Source organism: Pristiophorus japonicus, chromosome 8, assembly GCF_044704955.1.
Source record: "Pristiophorus japonicus isolate sPriJap1 chromosome 8, sPriJap1.hap1, whole genome shotgun sequence".
Classification (NCBI taxonomy): Eukaryota; Metazoa; Chordata; class Chondrichthyes; family Pristiophoridae; genus Pristiophorus; species Pristiophorus japonicus.
In genome coordinates this window covers 93,186,726-93,203,781 of record NC_091984.1, presented here as the reverse complement: position 1 = coordinate 93,203,781, position 17,056 = coordinate 93,186,726, and the positions used below count along the sequence as shown (strand labels likewise).

The 17,056-nt window shown below is 47.4% G+C and overlaps 1 long non-coding RNA gene across 4 annotated transcripts in view; it reads right to left on the bottom strand.

Moving 5' to 3' along the window:
• The window catches only part of LOC139268632 (uncharacterized), a 103,962-nt gene that overhangs the window by 71,447 nt on the left and 15,459 nt on the right, over positions 1 to 17,056 (bottom strand). The gene's annotated exons all lie outside the window — the stretch shown is intronic.

Below are 17,056 nucleotides of genomic sequence, written 5' to 3'. Positions count from 1 at the left end.
ACTATTAATCGTTTCTCACTACAGGACCAATACCCGCTGCCCAAGGCAGACGATTCATTTGCGACGCTGGCAGGAGGCAAGACGTTCACCAAGCTCGACCTGACTTTGGCCTACATGACGCAGGAGCTAGAGGAGTCTTTGAAGGGCCTCACCTGCATCAACACACACAAGGGACTGTTCCTCTACAACAGATGCCCGTTTGGAATTCGGTCGGCTGCAGCGATCTTCCAGAGAAACATGGAGAGTCTACTCGTCGGTACTATGCACGGTGGTTTTTCAGGACGACATATTGGTCATGGGTCAGGACACCGTCGAGCACCTACAAAACCTGGAGGAGGTCCTCCAGTGACTGGATCGCGTAGGGCTGCGGCTGAAGAGGTCGAAATGCGTCTTCATGGCAACAGAAGTGGAGTTTTTGGGGAGAAAGATCACGGCAGACGGCATTCGGCCCACAGACGCCAAGACAGAGGCTATCAGGAACACGCCCAGGCCACAGAACATCACGGAGCTGCGGTCGTTCCTGGGACTCAACTATTTTGGTAACTTCCTACCGGGGTTGAGCACCCTCTTGGAGCCCCTACATGTGTTATTGCGCAAAGGTGAGAACTGGGTATGGGGAAAAAAACAAGTAATTGCTTTTGAGAAAGCCAGAAACATTTTATGCTCCAACAAGATGCTTGTATTGTATAACCCGTGTAAAATACTTGTGCTTGCATGTGGTGCGTCGTCGTACAGTCGGGTGTGTATTACAACAAGTTAATATTGCGGGGAAGTTGCAACCTGTCACCTATGCCTCCAGGAGCTTGTCTAAGGCCGAGAGGGCCTACAGCATGATTGAGAAAGAGGCATTAGCATATGTGTCATGTATGTAACCATCATGCAACGGTAATCTTCATGTAACTGTAACCTTCATGCAACTCCTGTCCACTTTACTTATACCCAAGAAAGGCACACCCTGACCACAGGGGGTGAACTTGTGGGAGACACTCCTCATCTGGGTTTCCAGGTATAAAAGGGGAGGTTCCACCCAGGTCAGCACTCCTTGGTCCTGGGAATAAAGGTTAAGGTCACGTAGTGACTGTGTCTGCAGTACATGCCTCGTGTGAGTTTGTAGTACAGTGCAGGGACAGCACATTTGGCGACGAGAAACGGGAATCACCGAACCACGGGATGGCCACCGGTAGCATAGAAGCATAGAAAATAGGTGAAGGAGTAGGCCATTCGGCCCTTCGAACCTGCACCGCCATTCAATGAGTTCATGGCTGAACATGCAACTTCAGTACCCCATTCCTGCTTTCTCGCCATACCCCTTGATCCCCTAGTAGTAAGGACTACATCTGACTCCTTTTTGAATATATTTAGTAAATTGGCCTCAACAACTTTCTGTGGTGGAGAATTCCACAGGTTCACCACTCTCTGGGTGAAGAAGTTTCTCCTCATCTCAGTCCTAAATGGCTTACCCCTTATCCTTAGACTGTGACCACTGGTTCTGGACTTCCCCAACATTGGGAACATTCTTCCTGCATCTAACCTGTCTAAACCCATCAGAATTTTAAACGTTTCTATGAGATCCTCTCTCATTCTTCTGAACTCCAGTGAATACAAGCCCAGTTGATCCAGTCTTTCTTGATATGTCAGTCCCGCCATTCCGGGAATCAGTCTGGTGAACCTTCGCTGCACTCCCTCAATAGCAAGAATGTCCTTCCTCAAGTTAGGAGACCAAAACTGTACACAATACTCCAGGTGTGGCCTCACCAAGGCCCTGTACAACTATAGTAACACCCCCCTGCCCCTGTACTCAAATCCCCTCGCTATGAAGGCCAACATGGCAACGTTACTGTGTGGGTGAGGACTGGGACGACTTCGTGGAAAGTCTCCAGCAGAGCTTTGTCACGAAGGACTGGCTGGGAGCGACAGTGGCTGACAAGCGGAGGGTGCATCTACTGACCAGCTGCGGACCACAGACATATGCGCTGATGAAAGACCTGCTCGCACTCCAAAAGCCAACGGACAAGTCCTTTGAAGAGCTCAGCCAGCTGATCAGTGAGCATCTCAAGCTGGTGAGTAGCATACACATGGCCTGGCACCGGTTCTACACACACCGGCGTCAGGAGGGACAATACATCTCAGACTTCGTTGCGGACCTGCGGTGCTTGACCAGTCTCTGTAAGTTCACTGATGCCTGCAGGGGGCAGATGTTAAGGGACTTTTTCATTGAGGGCTTTAATCATGCTGGGATTTTCAGGAAGCTCATAGAGGCCAAGGACTTGACTTTAGAAGGGGCGGTGTTAATAGCTCAGACCTTCATGCCAGGGGAAGAGGAGACCAAGCTAATTTACGTGCGCAGCCCTGGTCCCAACCAGGGAGTTAACATTGTGAATGCGGCTAGGGACCCTGCAGGTAGGCAAGGGCATTTCGAAACTGTCCAGGCAGCAACAGACTCTAGGGTGGGCCCGCAACAGGGACAGTGGAAAGGGGATTGGAAATTCATGCCATCACGAGTAACAATGCGTCCCGCGATGGGACCATTAACACCCACCATCAGAGTGCTTAGAAACAACCAAATGGGCAATCAGAGAGGAATGCCTGGTAACAGTCCCTTTGTTAACAACAATCTCAGCTCATGCTGGAGATGCGGGGGTAGACATACTGCGAAAAGCTGCAGGTTCCAGCAATAAACCTGTAGGATGTAATGTCAGTGGACACTTGGCCAGGATGTGCAAAAAGGCTGTGGCGAGGTTAATCTGTGAGACAGAGGAACCAGACGAGGGGTCTGCAATGCAGGATGATGCCTGGGAAAAGCCATGGATGCTGAAGTTCAGCGGGTTCACGTGGCTGACGTCCACAGCTCATACACTAAAACGCCACCCATGAAGATGAATGTTTTATTGAATGGCATCCCGGTGCGCATGGAGCTGGATACGGGAGCTAGCCAGTCACTTATGAGCGCCCAACAATTTGAGAGACTATGGCCACACAGAGCTAGCAGGCCCAAACTGGAGCGCATTGACACGCAGCTATGGACGTACACCAAAGAGATCATCCCAGTGCTAGGTAGTGCAAACTTGGTGGTAACACATAATGGATCACAGAACCAGCTGCCACTCTGGATCGTCCAAGGAAATGGCCCCGTGCTCTTGGGGAGGAGGTGGCTAGCCGAGATGAATTGGAAATGGGGGGATGTGCACGCCATTTCATCTGTGGAGCGAAGTTCATGCTCACAGGTCCTACAAAAATTCGGGTCACTGTTTCAACCCGGTGTCGGAACGTTCAAGGGCACTAAAGTAGTGATACGCATCACTCCGGACACCAGACCAGTACACCACAAAGCCAGAGCGGTGCCGTATGTGATGCGTGAGAAAATTGAAAGTGAATTGGGCAGGCTGCTCAGAGAGGGCACAATTTCGGCCATTTAATTCAGCGACTGGGCAAGTCCCATCGTACCTGTCCTTAAAGCAGATGGCTCGGTCAGGATTTGTGGCAACTACAAAGCCACCATCAACCGAGTGTCGCTGCAAGACCAATACCCGCTCCCGAGAGCGGAGGACCTATTTGCCACGCTGGTAGGTGGCAAGCTATTCACGAAGCTGGACCTCACTTCGGCCTACATGACTCAGGAACTGGCTGAAGAATCCAAGCTTCTGACCACCATCACGATGCACAAGGGATTATTTATCTACAACAGGTGTCCGTTTGGCATTTGTTTGGCGGCAGCTATCTTTCAGAAGAACATGGAAAGCTTGCTCAAATCCATTCCTGGAACAATCATATTCCAAGACGACATCCTTATAATGGGTCGAGACACGAGGAACACCTCCACAACCTGGAGGAGGTGCTACGCCAACTGGACCGGGTAGGCTTGTGGCTGAAAAAGGCCAAGTGTGTGTTTTTGGCCCCAGAGGTCGAGTTTTTGGGCAGGAGGATCGCCGCAGATGGGATCCGGCCCACTGAATCAAAAATGGAGGCAATCCGCCGGGCACCCAGACCCAGCAGCACATCAGAATTGTGATCATTCCTGGGACTTTTGAACTATTTCGGGAACTTTCTGCCGAACTTAAACACATTGTTGGAGCCATTACACATGCTCCTGCGTAAAGGTTGTGAATGGCTTTGGGGGGACTGTCAAGAACGGGCTTTCAATAAGGCGAGGACCCTGCTGTATTTTAACAAACTATTGACTTTGTATGACGCCTGTAAAAAAACTGGTTTTAACGTGCGATGCATCATCCTACGGGGTTGGGTGTGTGTTGCAGCAGGGGAATGATGACGGTCAACTCCAACCGATGGCTTATGCCTCCAGGTCACTCTCCCAGGCAGAGCGTGGATACGGCATGGTCGAAAAGGAAGCACTCGCTTGTGTTTACGGTGTGAAAAAGATGCACCAGTACCTTTTCGGTAGACGGTTGGAGCTAGAGACGGACCACAAGCCGTTAACATCTCTGTTGTCAGACAGCAAGGCTGTCAATGCCAATGCGTCAGCTCGCATACAGCGATGGGCTCTCACGCTGGGCCAGGTACCGAAAATTGCGCCGACGCGCTCAGCAGGCACCCTCTGGCCACCACCGAGGGGACAGCGGAGCAAAGCGCTGAGATAGTCATGGCCGTTGAGGGTTTTGACACCGCAGGCTCCCCCATCACATCCCACCAGATCAAACTCTGGACCAACAGAGACTCCCTCCTATCCATGATAAAGAAATGTGTCCTGACTGGGGATTGGGCGCCCGCACACAGGGCGTGCCCCGAGGAGGTCAGACCGTTTCAGAGAAGGATGGTTGAGCTCTCCATCCAAGCCGACTGCCTGCTATGGGGCAGCCGGGTAGTCATGCCCCAGAAAGGCAGGGAAGCGTTCATCAGGGAACTCCACAGTGAGCTCCCAGGCATCATGTTAATGAAGGCCGTTGACCAGTCACATGTATGGTGGCCGGGGATTGATTCAGACCTGGAACACTGGGTTCACATGTGCATGACGTGTGCCCAGCTGGGCAATGCCCCCAGGGAGGCCCCACTCAGCCTGTGGACCTGGCCCACCAGGCCATGGTCACGTATTCATGTAGACTATGCGGGCCCGTTCATGGGGAAAATGTTCCTGATCGTTGTCGATGCATACTTGAAATGGATCGAGTGCATCAGAGAAACATAGAAACATAGAAAATAGGTGCAGGAGTAGGCCATTCGGCCCTTCTAGCCTGCACCGCCATTCAATGAGTTCATGGCTGAACATTCAACTTCAGTACCCCATTCCTGCTTTCTCGCCATACCCCTTGATCCCCCTAGTAGTAAGGACCTCATCTATAGAAACATTATTAAACTCGTGCACGACATCCATTACCGTGGAGAGTCTGCATACGGTTTTCGCGACCCATGGCTTGCCAGACATCCTGGTCAGCGACAATGACCCATGTTTCACCAGCCATGAATTCCAGGAGTTTATGTCGGGCAATAGTATCAAACACGTCCGGACAGCGCCGTTCAAGCCGGCTTCCAATGGCCAGGCGGAATGTGCGGTCCAAGTCATAAAACAGGGCATGCTACGCATCCAAGGACCCTCCCTTCAGTACCGCCTATCGCGCCTCCTGCTGGCCTACAGGTCCCGCCAGCACTCGCTCATGGGAGTCCCGCCAGCAGAACTCCTCATGAAACGCATGCTTAAAATGCGGCTGTCCCTCATTCATCCAGCCCTGGCAGACACTGTTGAGGGCAACGCCAGTCCCAAACCGAATTCCATGATCGAAACTCAAGGGGAAGGTGTATAGAAATGGATGACCTGGTATTTTTTCTTAACCATGCTTTGGGACCCAAGTGGCTTGAGGGCACAGTAATTGGCAAAGAAGGGAATAGGGTCATAGTGGTCAGACTAAACAATGGGCAGATATGCCGCAAACACTTAGACCAAGTAAAGAAAAGGTTCAGCATAGACAAGGAGGAACCTGAAGAAGAGCATGAGATGTCACCCACATCACTGCCAGTGGACGAGCAACAAGGACAATCCACAGCATGCACAGTCCCTGCGGCCAGCCCAGACAGGCCGGAATCACCTCAGGTGATAGAGACACATGCCGAGGCCCAACCACCAGAGCCACAACTGCGGCGCTCCACGAGAGAGCGTCGACCACCTGAAAGACTTAACCTTTGACATAAAAAGACGTAAGGGGGGAGATGATGTCATGTATGTAACCATCATGCAACAGTAATCTTCATGTAACTGTAACTTTCATGCAACTCCTGTACACTGTACTTATACCCTAGAAATGCACACCCTGACTGACCACAGGGGGTGAACTTGTGGGAGACACTCCTCACCTGGGTTTCCAGGTATAAAAGGGGGGTCTGTATTGACTGTGTCTGCAGTACATGCCTCGTGCGAGTTTGTAGTATGGTGCAGGGACACCACAGTGTGTGTTCGGGGTAAAGAAAATGCATTAGTACCTGTTTGGCCTCAAATTTGAGCTGGAAACTGATCACAAGGGGATAAATACGAATGCCTCAGCCCGCATACAAAGGTGGGCACTCGCGCTATCAGCGTATAACTATACCATACGCCACAGGCCAGGCACCGAGAACTGTGCGGATGCTCTCAGTCGGCTACCATTGCCCACCACGGGGGTGGAAATGGCGCAGCCTGCAAACTTGTTGATGGTGGCGCAGCCCGCAGACTTGTTGATGGTCATGGAAGCGTTTGAAAATTATAAATCACCTGTCACAGCCCGCCAGATTAGGACTTGGACCAGCCAAGATCCTCTGCTGTCCCTGGTAAAAAAAATACCTGTGTACTGCATGGGAGCTGGGCCAGCATCCCTGTTGAAATGCAAGAGCTAATCAAGCCGTTCCAGCGGCGAAAGGACGAGCTGTCCATTCAGGCAGACTGCCTGTTGTGGGATAACCGCGTAGTGCTACCCAAACAGGGCAGGGAGACGTTCATCTCGGATCTCCACAGCACACACCCAGGTATAGTAATGATGAAAGCGATAGCCAGATCCCACGTGTGGTGGCCCGGTATCGACTCTGACTTTGAGTCCTGTGTACGGCAATGCAGCATATGTGCTCAGTTGAGCAACACGCCCAGAGAGGCATCACTAAGTTTGTGGTCCTGACCCTCCAGACCATGGTCGAGGATCCATGTCGACTATGCATGCCCGTTTCTCGGTAAAATGTTCTTGGTGGTGGTGGATGCTTTTTCAAAATGGATTGAATGTGAAATAATGTCGGGAAGCACCGCCTCCGCCACTATTGAAAGCCTAAGGGCCATGTTTGCCACCCGCGGCCTGCCTGACATACTGGTCAGTGACAACGGGCCATGTTTCACCAGTGCCAAATTTAAAGAATTCATGGCCCGCAATGGGATCAAACATGTCACCTCGGCCCCGTTTAAACCAGCCTCCAATGGGCAGGCAGAGCGGGGCAATACAAACAATCAAACAGAGCCTTAAACGAGTCACAGAAGGCTCACTCCAAACCCGCCTGTCCAGAGTACTGCTCAGCTACCACACGAGACCCCACTTGCTCACAGGGGTGCCCCCGGCAGAGTTACTCGTGAAAAGGACACTTAAAACCAGACTCTCACTGGTTCAGCCCAACCTGCATGATCAGGTAGAGAGCAGGCAGCAGCAACAAAATGTAACGATGGTCGCGCCACTGTGTCACGGGAAATTGATCTGCATGACCCTGTGTATGTGCTAAACTATGGACATGGCCCTAAGTGGAGCGTGGGCACGGTGATAGCAAAAGAAGGGAGTAGGGTGTTTGTAGTCAAACTAGACAATGAACAAATTTGCAGAAAGCACCTGGACCAAACGAGGCTGCGGTTCACAGACTGCCCTGAACAACCCACAGCAGACACCACCTTTTTCGAGCCCTCAACACACACCCAAAGGATAAACGACACCACCCCGGACCAGGAAATTGAACCCATCACGCCCAACAGCCCAGCAAAGCCAGGCTCAAACAGCAGCCCTGCAGGGCCAACAACACGCCAGCCCAGCGAGGGCACAGCCAACACACCAGAACAGACATTTGTACTGAGGCGGTCCACCAGGGAAAGAAAGGCTCCCGACAGCCTCACCTTGTAAATAGTTTTCACTTTGACTTTGAGGGGCGGGGCGGGGGAGTGATGTTGTGTATCTGTAAAGCATGCACTTCCATATTCCGCCACCAGGGAGCTCATCCCCTGAAGTCCCAAGGGATCCGAGCATCCCTTGGGAGCACTATATATAAGCCGGCCCCTAAGACCTGCTCCTCACTCTGGAGTGTCTTAATAAAGACTGAGGTCACTGTTACTTTAACCTCCCTGTGTACAGTCTCATCTGTTCGGAACACAATAGAGGGAATGCAGCAAAGGTTCACCAGACTGATTCCCGGGATGGCTGGACTGACATATGAGGAGAGACTGGATCGACTGGACCTTTATTCACTGGAGTTTAGAAGGATGAGAGCGAATCTCATAGAAACATAGAAAATAGGTGCAGGAGTAGGCCTTTCAGCCCGTCGAGCCTGTACCACCATTCAATAAGATCATGGCTGATCATTCACCTCAGTACCCCTTTCCTGCTTCCTCTCCATACTCCTTGATCCCTTTAGCCCTAAGGGCCATATCTAACTCCCTCTTGAATAAATCCAATGAACTGGCATCAACAACTCTCTGCGGCAGGGAATTCCACAGGTTAACAACTCTCTGAGTGAAGAAGTTTCTCCTCATCTCAATCCGAAATGGCCTAGCCCTTTTCCTAAGATTGTATCCCCTGGTTCTGGACTTCCCCAACATCGGGAACATTCTTCCCGCATCTAACCTGTCCCGTCCCGTCAGAATCTTATACGTTTCTATGAGATCCCCTATCATCCTTCTAAACTCGTGTATAAATGCCCAGGTAATCCAGTCTCTCCTCATACGTCAGTCCAGCCATCCCTGGCATCAGTCTGGTGAACCTTCGCTGCACTCCCTGAATAACAAGAACATCCTTCCCCAGATTAGGAGACCAAAACTGAACACAATATTACAGGTGAGGCCTCACCAAGACCCTGTACAATTGCAGTAAGACCTCCCTGCTCCTATACTCAAATCCCCTAGTTATGAAGGCCAACATGCCATTTGCTTTCTTCACCGCCTGCTGTACCTGCATGTCAACTTTCAATGACTGATGAACCATGACACCCAGGCCTCGTTGCACCTCCCTTTTTCCTAATCTGCTGCCATTCAGATAATATTCTGCCTTCGTGTTTTTGCCTCCAAAATGGATAACCTCACATTTATCCACATTATACTGCATCTGCCATGCATTTGCCCACTCACCTAACCTGTCCAAATCACCCTGCAGCCTCTTAGCATCCTCCTCACAGCTCACACCGCCACCCAGTTTAGTGTCATCTGCAAACTTGGAGATATTACATTCAATTCCTTCATCTAAATCATTAATGTATATTGTAAAGAGCTGGGATCCCAGCACTGAGCCCTGCGGCACTCCACTCGTCACTGCCTCCCATTCCGAAAAGGACCCGTTTATCCCGAATCTCCGCTTCCTGTCTGTCAACCAATTCTCTATCCACGTCAGTACATTACCCCCAATACAATGTGCTTTGATTTTGCACGCCAATCTCTTATGTGGGACCTTGTCAAAGGCCTTTTGAAAGTCCAAATACACCACATCCACTTGTTCTCCCTTGTCCACTCTACTAGTTACATCCTCAAAAAATTCCAGAAGATTTGTCAAGCATGATTTCCCCTTCATAAATCCATGCTGACTTGGACCGATCCTGGCACTGCTTTCCAAATGCGCTGCTATTTCATCTTTAATAACTGATTCCAACATTTTCCCCACTACTAATGTCAGGCTAACCGGTCTATAATTACCCATTTTCTCTCTCCCTCCTTTTTTAAAAAGTGGTGTTACATTAACTACCCTCCAGTCCATAGGAACTGATCCCAAATTGCTAGACTGTTGGAAAATGATCACCAATGCATCCACTATTTCTAGGGCCACTTCCTTAAGTACTCTGTGGTGCAATCAGGCCCCAGAGATTTATCGACCTTCAATCCCATCAATTTCCCCAACACAATTTTCTGCCTAATAAGGATATCCTTCAGTTCCTCCTTCTCTCTGGACCCTCAGTCCCCTAGTACATCCGGAAGGTTATTTGTGTCTTCCTTCGTGAAGACAGTACCAAAGTATTTGTTCAATTGGTCTGCCATTTCTTTGTTCCCCATTGTAAATTCACCTGAGTCCGATTGCAAGGGACCTACGTTTGTCTTCACTGATCTTTTTCTCTTCACATATCTATAGAAGCTTTTGCAGTCAGTTTTTATGTTCCCGGCAAGCTTCCTCTCATACTCTATCTCCCCCCTCCTAATCAAATCCTTTGTCCTCCTCTGCTGAATTCTAAATTTCTCCCAGTCCTCAGGTTTGCTGCTTTTTTTGGCCAATTTATATGCCTCTTCCTTGGATCTAACACTATCCTTAATTTCCCTTGTTAGCCACAGTTGAGCCACCTTCCCTGTTTTATTTTTACTCCAGACAGGGATGTATAATTGTTGAAGTTCATCCATGTGATCTATAAATGTTTGCCATTGCTTATCCACCGTCAACCTTTTAAGTATCATTTGTCAGTCTATTCTAACCAATTTACGTCGCATGCCGTCGGAGTTAGCTTTCCTTAAGTTCAGGACCCTAGTTTCTGAATTAACTGTGTCACTCTCCATCTTAATAAAGAATTCTACCATATTATGGTCACTCTTCCCCAAGGGGCCTCGCACAACAAGATTGCTAATTAGTCCCTTCTCATTACACATCACCCAGTCTAGGATGGCCAGCTCTCTAGTTGTTTCCTTGACATATTGGTCAAGAAAACCATCCCTAATACACTCCAGGAAATCCTCCTCCACCGCATTGCTACCAGTTTGGTTAGCCCAATCTATATGTAAATTAAAGTCGCCCATGATAACTGCTGTACCTTTAGAAACATAGAAACATAGAAAATAGGTGCAGGAGTAGGCCATTCGGCCCTTCTAGCCTGCACCGCCATTCAATGAGTTCATGGCTGAACATTCAACTTCAGTACCCCATTCCTGCTTTCTCGCCATACCCCTTGATCCCCCTAGCAGTAAGGACCTCATCTAACTCCTTTTTGAATATATTTAGTGAATTGGCCTCAACAACTTTCTGTGGTAGAGAATTCCACAGGTTCACCACTCTCTGGGTGAAGAAGTTCCTCCGCATCTCGGTCCTAAATGGCTTACCCCTTATCCTTAGACTGTGACCCCTGGTTCTGGACTTCCCCAACATTGGGAACATTCTTCCTGCATCTAACCTGTCTAACCCTGTCAGAATTTTATATGTTTCTATGAGGTCCCCTCTCATTCTTCTGAACTCCAGTGAATACAAGCCCAGTTGATCCAGTCTTTCTTGATAGGTCAGTCCCGCCATCCCGGGAATCAGTCTGGTGAACATTCTTATTTCTTGTTTGATGCTGTCCCCAACCTCACTACCAATGTACACAACTCCCACCAGCGTTTTCTGCCCTTTGGTATTCCGTAGCTCCACCCATACCGATTGCACATCATCCAAGCCAATGTCCTTCCTTACTATTGCATTAATTTCCTCTTTAACCAGTAACGCCACCCCGCCTCCTTTTCCCTTTTGTCTATCCTTCCTAAATGTTGAATACCCCTGGATGTTGAGTTCCCAGCCTTGGTCATCCTGGAGCCATGTCTCTGTGATGCCAATTACATCATATCCATTAACTGCTATCTGTGCAGTTAATTCATCCACCTTATTCCGAATACTCCTCGCATTGAGGCACAGAGCCTTCTGGCTTGTCTTTTTACTACACTTTGCCCCTTTAGAATTTTGCTGTAATGTGGCCCTTTTTATTTTTTGCCTTGGGTTTCTCTGCCCTCCACTTTTATTATTCTCCTTTCTATCTTTTGCCTCTGTCTCCCTTTTATTTCCGTCTGTCTCCCTGCATAGGTTCCCATCCCCCTGCCATATTAGTTTAACTCCTCCCCAACAGCACTAGCAAACACTCCCCCTCGGACATTGGTTCCGGTCCTGCCAAGTGCAGACCGTCTGGTTTGTACTGGTCCCACCTACCCCAGAACTGGTTCCAATGCCCCAGGAATTTGAATCCCTCCCTTCTGCACCACTCCTCAAGCCACGCATTCATCTGAGCTATCCTGCGATTCCTACTCTGACTAGCACGTGGCACTAGTAGCAATCCTGAGATTACTACTTTTGAGGTCCTACTTTTTAATTTGGCTCCAAGCTCCCTAAATTCTTCTCATTGGACCTCATCCCATTTTTTACATTTATCGTTGGTACCTATATGCACCACGACAACTGGCTGTTCACCCTCCCTTTTCAGAATGTCCTGCTCCGGTCCGAGACATCCTTGACCCTAGCACCAGGGAGGCAACATACCATCCTGGAGTCTCAGTTGCGGCCGCAGAAATGCCTATCTATTCCCCTTACAATTGAATCCCCTATCACTATCGCTCTCCCACTCTATTTCCTGCCCTCCTGTGCAGCAGAGCTACCCACGGTGCCATGAACTTGGCTGCTGCTGTCTTCCCCTGAAGAGTCATCCCCCCCCCACAACAGTACCCAAAGCGGTGTATCTGTTTTGCAGGGGGATGACCGCAGGGGACCCCTGCATTACCTTCCTTGCACTGTTCTTCCTTTTGGTCACCCATTTACTATCTGGCTGTGTACCATTTAGCTGCGGTGAGACCAACTCGCTAAACGTGCTATTCACGTCATTCTCAGCAACGTGCATGCTCCAGAATGAATCCACCCGCAGCTCCAGTGCCGCAATGCGGTCCGTCAGGATCTGCAGGCGGATGTACTTCCCGCACATGTAGTCATCAGGGACACCGGTAGCGTCCCTGAGTTCCCACATAGGAGGAGCATAACACGTGTCCGAGCTTTCCTGCCATGACTTAATCCTTGGATGAACTTAATTGGGCAACAACAATGTTAAAAGGTTACTTACTGATAAAGAAAGAAATCGAAAAACTACTTACCAATCATCAGCCAATCACTGACCCCCTTGGCTGTGACGTCACCTTTCAATTTCTTTCTACTTCTTTTTTGCCTTCTGCCCCTGCTGCAGCTGCACAAGCTCATCTCTCCGACTCACCAACTGCTGCCGGGCCTATTTATATATTCAGAAACATAAAATTCTGACGGGACTGGACAAGTTAGATGCAGGAAGAATGTTCCCGATGTTGGGGAAGTCCAGAACCAGGGGACACAGTCTAAGGATAAGGGGTAAGCCATTTAGGACTGAGATGAGAAGAAACTTCTTCACTCAGAGAGTTGTTAACCTGTGGAATTCCCTGCCGCAGAGAGTTGTTGACGCCAGTTCATTGGATATATTCAAGAGGGAGTTAGATATGGCCCTTACGGCTAAAGGGATCAAGGGGTATGGAGAGAAAGCAGGAAAGGGGTACGGAGATGAATGATCAGCCATGATCTTATTGAATGGTAGTGCAGGCTCAAAGGGCCGAACGGCCTACTCCTGCACCTATTTTCTGTTTCTATGTTACCAGTTAACAATCTCAGCTGTGCCTAATCATGGAAGTACAAGGCAAAGTTCTAGCAATCTGACCCCCACGTTGAAAGCATAGGGAGTAACCTCAGGCTATTCTCATGCAAAGAAGACAGAAAATAAAAGTTTTTAAAAATGTCTTCCTCCTTCCACTCCTAAAGGCATTGACTCCTTTCTGGGGTGCAGTTCGAGGGTGCTTTGTCTGAGTGGACAACATTCATTTGTGTTCCTTGACAGTGAGTGTTGTCAGGCTATTCAACCACACGAGGAGTCACTCTGAGGCCTGTTCCTGCTTTCACCCAATATCCAAACATTTGCACTTCCAGCAGAGGAGTGGCAACCTTGGCTATTCTTTCCCCTCCGCAACCCAGGAGCACTGACTCTAATTGTAAGGCTAATACCACTGAGTTCAGCTAATTAAGCATTGACTAAGAGGTTGAACCTGGCCTATGTGGCTCCACTCTGCACTCAGCTGTCAAAGGAGCAGTGATTTTCTTTTCTAAAGCAGAGGATAATGATTTCCTTCTCTTTATATCTCACCTATTCATGATTTAGGAAGATAACTTATGCTCAGGCATAAACCTGTTTAACTTTGGCTTACACAACAGGAAGAAGTATAATATGAATGGCCAGGGTGCCCCCACAAACAGCATCCCCCACCCCCACTCCCCTCCCCACACACACATTTTCCCTTCCTCTCAAAAGGAAATGCCCAACCTCTGCTCACAGTGCAGTCAAAATTAGAGATTTTAAATAACTTAAAAATATAATCAAGTTTTAGTGCAATCTTTTTCAGCATTTACATCTGGAAGTGAGTTCTCATTCTTATAAAACAGAAATTTGTGCACCCTGCAGCTTTAATATATTGTGAAAGTTATAACAAGGCTGAGAAATCTGGAAAGCCCTCAAACAGTTTTCAAACTATGCACAATTATTTATAACTTGGAGTGATAACTTTCAATTCAGATGACCATTTTAATTAATCAGTTATACATTTAACATTGAGTTGAACTTCATAATTTCAAACTGGCAATTGCTTCTGTGGCATTGCAGATTTTGACCTGCTTGTTTCAGGTTTGATAACAAGCTCCTTTTCCTCACTTTCTCCCTCATTCTTGATAACATTATTTTTGTTTATAAACCAGCATGTGGGCCAAATCTCATTCAGGTTAAAGGAACCTAATTAGTTTCTATGCATCTGAAGTATCACTCTCACTGGAAAAACCTTGTTCTAAGGTGTATTTGCAAACAGCTCGCTCTCTGCTTAAAAGTGCACCAAGGTTCACTGGCAGTTGCTATGCTTTTCTCAGGCTATGTCCAGCTGAGCGATTACTATGTAGTGGGAAATGTTTAGAATCAATGGAAGGAAAGGAGGCCAAGAAAGACTATCAAATTCAGAAGTGACAGGCCTCCTGATCTACTTGGCCCCTAGTTTTACTGAACTTGCAGCACATGCTCAGTGCATTAATGTCACCGCCATCTCTGACTTTCAGTAGTTACTACTGCCATTTTATCACTTTTAAAAAGCAGTAGCATTTTGTAAATTGCAAAACAATTTAAGTAAGAAATTCCTTCCCAGCCACACATTTGTCTTGAGGATCTAATGAAATGCAAGATGGAAGCACTGCGTTAGGCGAGTACCACACAAAATGCCAGTCCTTGGCTGATTTTAACCATTTGTTTTAAAACAAATACTCTGGCCTAACTTTTCCAATCATAATGTCAATGGTAGCCCCATCTATTTTAAATTGGGATTATGATTGGAAAATCTAAGTCTCCGAGTGAGTGTAGGTCCACACTACAAAACTTTGGCAGAAACTGACAGTCAACTAATAATCTCAATCAGAGGGAGTGCTCTTGTGCAGTTGCAGTTAAGTCATTTTGGTGCACTCGAGTACAGGAATCTTTACTCTATACCTTATTCATACTGCATGGTGCAAAGGAATGCTTGATGCTAACATAGGTATATAAGAGAGAATTTGAAAAATTTACAATATTCACATAACCCTGCATTCATCCATTTTATGGATGTACTTAGATGACTTAAGCCAAGGGGATTCCCTTGGAGCATGACCACTTCATCACTGGTGTCAATAAGAACATTCTTTTTTTCCACCTCTTCCCTCTTGCTTTTTAGCTTTTGCTTTTCAGATGTAGCCGTGATTTTATTAACTATCACCAGTTTTTTGCAAACAGGCAGCAATATATATTTTTGTGTGCCCATTTAACCCAGTATATCCTGTACCATTCATGGCCAAAGCAACTTGAAGTGACTCATGTGTAATAAGTCTTCACTTATGGCTTTGACCTTATGTCAATTTGCTGTCAGAATCTGGAGGATCTTCCTGGTGCTATTCATGTTGCTCATAGTTACATGCATAAAATATCAGCTGCTTCCATCTTCAGTTTTGCATGGTATTTGTAAGTACCAAACTACAATCACTCTTGCCCTGCCCCTTTGTGTTTTTCCACACCGAAAGCCAATCTTTAGCAAAAAGATAGGCAGATGAGCTCCTACCAACCTCTTACAATGGAACTATGTAACCAACCCCTATGAAGTTCATCAAAGTCCTTATCAATTCCTGTTCTGATACTTACTCCAAAGTATTTTTATTGCCCAGCACACCATCTTATACTGTCTATATCAAAACAAAGTTTATTTCTTGTTCCTGCTTCAACACCAAGTTTAATCAATTCTGCATTAGAATACATCAATTCAGTGCAAATAGCAGAAGGTGCAAGTCTTCCCAAACCTCCAGGTCTTCACTGATCTGCAGAGACTTTGGAAGGAAAAAGTTACACTTCAAACAATAGCTGTGGGACATCCAATAAAGTGTCAATCTTGAACTTGATAGTGGGGAAAATAAAGCCTCTTAAAATGAGCACAGGGCATTATTCTCCCCACCAACAGCAGCATTGCTACACACATCTGTGAACTACTGTGAATTATTTATAGTCCCTTAGCAACATCAACTGTAATAACATTCTGAACATTTATTCAAAACAAAAAGACTACACTAACTACAATCTCATCTAAACACTAATTAAAGCAGCAGCGGTATGTTAGATATTGTATATTTTACTTTCTTTAAAGTATTCCTGAAGGGTTTAAAAAAAATAGACTTCTGATGAAGTTAGGACAGGCATTTCGATCCAGCTGCCCTCAACACTCTACCATTAGATAGTGGAACACACAACTTTCCTTGAATGCTTCATTGACAGGGAAATGGGTCAGGCTGGTGGGGGTAGAGGACAGTGCCTTTTGAAGGTGCTTTCACATTAGAACAGTGCAGCTAACTGCAGATTCACTGTGCTCCTTCCTAAGGATAAAAATAAACAGCGGGATCTGCAGGTGGCCATCTGAATAATAGATCAATGAGAGTCTGCCGATCTGATGTCAGATTATGGCTTCCTGTTGTGACAAACTAAAAGTAGGGATCTGGTTTTGCATTGGTTGCACTTTGAACAATTTGGTCTCCATATTTCATACCAGAATCCAGCATCCAGTGGAAATATTTTTAAA